This window comes from Pteropus vampyrus, unplaced genomic scaffold, assembly GCF_000151845.1.
Source record: "Pteropus vampyrus isolate Shadow unplaced genomic scaffold, Pvam_2.0 Scaffold41, whole genome shotgun sequence".
Taxonomy (NCBI): domain Eukaryota; kingdom Metazoa; phylum Chordata; class Mammalia; order Chiroptera; family Pteropodidae; genus Pteropus; species Pteropus vampyrus.
In genome coordinates this window covers 6,653,407-6,657,780 of record NW_011888822.1, presented here as the reverse complement: position 1 = coordinate 6,657,780, position 4,374 = coordinate 6,653,407, and positions in this window count along the sequence as shown.

The window sequence follows — 4,374 nt, the reverse complement described above, 5'->3', positions numbered from 1 at the left end:
AGCAGGTCACGGTGAAAAAAACAATGAAGTTTAGAGCTGCTGCTCTTGCTCAATCCTTTCATTTGACAGATGAGGAAACTAAAGCTCAGAGAGGTTAAGGAATTTGATCAAGGTCACCCAGATACGGTAGAGACCGTATCAGGACAAAAGGCCAATGTTTCCATGTAGCATCAAAATAGAACCAGGGCCCAAAGGAAGATGAAGCTCTGGAGAGACCTGTCAACCCCTGGTTTCTAAGTAGTGTTGCTCAATAAATCTTTGAGATCTGTACTCATTTTCTATTGTTGCCATAACAAATTGCCACAAGTTTAGCTGCTTAAATTACACAAATTTATTATCTTACAGTTCTAGAGATCGGAGGTCTGGCGTGAGTCTCACCAGGTTAAAACCATGGTATTGGCAGGGCTGCATTCCTTTCTGGAGGTTCTGGGGGACATTCCGTTTTCTTGATCTTTCGGGTTGTTGGCAAAATTCAGTTCTTCAGTTTTAGGACTGAGGTTCCAGATTTCTTGCTGACCGTGAACAGAGGGCCCTTCCCAGCTTCTAAAGACACACCTCTCTCTGACTATAACTGGTAACATTTCTCCATTTTAAGGATACAGACAATTAAGTTGGATCCATCTGGATAATCCAGGATAATCTTTCCATCTCAAAGTACTTAGTCGATGGAATCTGCAAAGTCCCTTTTGCTATATGAAGTAGCGTATTCTAGAGATTAGGACATGGACATGCTAGGGCCATTATTCTACCTGCCAGTCCAGTTCTTCTAGTACCCCACGTCTACCCCCAGGGAGATGTCAGGATGAACTTCCAGCTCTCCAACTGCCTCCACCTTAATCACTGGCCTCCTTCCTCATATTCACTCCTACTTTAAATCCCACTGGATTAATTTCCTTCAAGGCGCAGGGTTAATCATATCACTTTTCTGTTCAAAATAATGACTGGCTCCTCCTTTTTCACTTAGTTGAATCTAAACCCTCACCCTGGCATTCAAGGCCTTTGGTGATATGGTATTTGGTTCCAGGTTTTTTTTTGTTCATATCACCACAATTCTCTCTTGCAATACATTTTCTTCTGCCAAAATAAAGCACTCAATCTACCCCACATGCATGAGACACTTTCTCACCTCTGTACCTTTACTCACTTTATTTTCTTGCACTGTCCTCTCCCCACCTCTGAATTTCTTAATCCGAAAGTTTTCCAAACTCAATTCAAATGTCATAATTTCCTTGAAACCTTCCCTGCTTCCTCCTACCATCATTAAGGCTGGAAATCAATTTCTCTTCTGACTTCTCATGGTTCTCATTTACGCCTTTTTATTAACACTCAGCATGCTCTAGTTATCTATTGCTACAGGACAAACTACACTAAACTTACTGGCTAGAAGCTACAATTTAGTTTACATTTCATGATTCTCTAGGTCAAAAATTTGGTCAGGGCACAGCAAGGATGGCATATCTTTGTTCCATGATTTCTGGAGCCTTGGCTGATTTGACTGGAGTATTTCTCTTGCTCCCTCTCTCCACTGAGTTTTTCCACATGCCTTGCTTAGGCCTCAGGGTCGTTGAATGTTTACATGGCAGCTTAGGGCTATGACACACCAAAATGAAAGCTGCCAGTCCCTTCAAAGGTAGGCCTGGACCTGGCATAGCATCATTTCTGCTTTACTTGATTGCCCAGAGCAGTCACACGCCAGATTTAAGGGAAGACATGGACCCTCATTGTTCTATAGGAAGAATATCAAAGAATTTGACAACATCTTTTAAATAACACAAATAATTATCTAGGTACTTTGACACATGTCTGATCTTTTCTCCAAGACTGTGAGTTCTGGAGCATGATTAATTTAGCAGCTCTCATGGTGCTTAGCACCGTGCTTCGCCCGTAATGGGAATTCAATAATTTTTGTTGTATTAATGAATAAATGTGTTTAGCAGATTCTTCTTGCCAAAAGTAACCACTTCTAATTTTACATTCTCTAGAGTGAAAAAAAGGTTGGAAGGGGGCCTAGAATTTTTTAAAGCCAACTAAAATTTTTCAAAAATTTATTTCTAAAATTTATTTCTAAAAAAAAGTACATATTTATTTCAAAAATTTATTTCTAAAATTTATTTCTAAAACAATGTACATATATAAATAGATGACCATGTTCTTTAGCGGGCAGGCTGTGGGCATGATGCTACAGTATTTATAATGGGAATTACAGGTAATCAATTTGGGGTTGTGTTGAACCAATCTTTCTAATTGGATTCCAATAAAACACCTGCTTTCTGTCAAACTCCAACTCATGAGCAGGCAAGTCACACAGAAACCATTTCACATCAATTTTCAATGCTGCTTAATAGTTTGTTTTGCTGATTTAATCAAAATTTAAATCTGTAATAACCAAATAGTTAAAGTGCTTGCCATTAAATTGATCTTTATCAGCTCTCTACTCCAAAGTTACATAGTATCAGCTTCTGACACTAAAACCCCTTCTTTTAATATACAATCTTCCTCCCAAAATGCATTTAGCAGCATCTCTTCCAATTTCAACCATTTTGTATCATGAAAAACTACCTTTCTTTTATGTAAGAAGAGCATTGAAAATCTTCAGAAATAAAAATACATTTAATAATAGTGATAAGATCATAATAATAAAGCAATTATAGTTTTATAAAGAGAAAATTATTAGAAGGTGGTGTGATGAATAAGAAAGCACGGACTTAAAAGGGTGCACTCCTAGGTACAAACCCTGGATGTTCCACTTTCTAGTGAATTGCCTAATTGTTCTGAGCTTTTTCCCTCATCTGCAAACCAGAGCTAATAATATCTAACTCATAGGGTTGTTGAAAGGATTAAATGGGCAATGTACATTTCTGCCACCTCATGAGTACTCAGTAAATGTGAGCTATTATCATCATTTTATCATTTATTATGGTTTCTTAATAAGAGTACTGTCCCTAAGGAGCTCACATTTCAGGAATAAAGAAAACACAAAGGCATGAAGAAAAAGAGAAAGGAGAAGGAAGAGGAGAAGGGGATAGAAGAAAAGAAGAAGGAAGAGGGAAACAGAGAGAGGAGAGGAGGAAGAAGGCATAAAATTATGAAAGATTCAGAAGAGACAAGAGGGATGGTGGACATCATCAGAGATGGCTTGGAGGCACTGCTGGGCATCAGTGATGTCTTCTCAAAGGACAAAGGCCCCAAAGTGTTTTGACTGAGACTGAATATACAAATGGACAATGGTGAGACCACACGTGTCAATAGAATTCTGACAATTTCTGTAGCAACTACCCTGAAAAGCCAAACCACAGCCTCTGCAGCAACTGGATCAGGAAGCCAAAACACATCCCCTGCAGTCATCGGCTCAGAATGGCTAAGACTCAGTCAGTGACTGCCAACATCTCTATGTTTTGCCTGCACTCCCAGCTAAGAACTAATCAAAGAAAGCCAAATATGCCTCAGTGCAATCACATAAGATGCTCGGCTTCTAGTCAGACTGATTCCAGCTTCCTCATGCCAATAGCCTTCAATCAGAGCACACCTGTAGCTGTCCCTTTTTTCACTGCAAAGCTCTCCCACTCCCCTGACAGCTTTGGAATCTCTGCCAAACATATGTGATAATGGCTGACTCCCTTGCATATTAGTTTCCTAGGGCTGCTAAAGCAAATGACTACAAACTTGATAGCTTAAAATAACAAATATGTTCTCGCACAATTTTGGAGGCTAGAAGCCTGAAATCGAGGTTTCGGCAGGACCATACTCTCTCTGATGGTTTCTCTTAACTTCTGATGTTGCTGTTAATCCTTGGTGCAACTTGGCTTGCACATGTATCACTTTAATCTCTGTCATTGTCACATGGTGTTCTCCCTGTGTGTTTCTGTCAGGTCTCTTCTTATAAGGACACGTGTCATATTGGATTAAGGGCACACCATACTTCAGTATGGTCGCACCTTAATTTAATTACATCTGCAATGACCCTGTTTCTAAATAAGATCACATTCCGAGATTTGGACAAGGACACGAATTTTGAAGGGACACTATCCAACCCAGTCTGCTTTGTTATAAACGGCCACGTGTTTTCACATGGCTTGTGAAGATAGCAGCAAAGGGTTAGCAAGTAGAGGAGCTGAAACAGTAGGGCATGTAGCAGGGTAAGTTATCTGCTATAACAAATAAATAGGCCCCAAAGTTTAGTAGCTTTATACACTAAGTTTATTCCTTGCTCATATCACAGTTTATTGTGAGAGGTGAGGGCAGGTGTTCAGGTGGTGACTTATTTAGTCACCAGGCTTCTCTATCTTATGCTCATTTCACTTCTACTTATGTTCATTGGCCTGAAGTCAGTGGGACCACACCTATTCTAATGGAGGCAGGGAAATGTGGCATAGC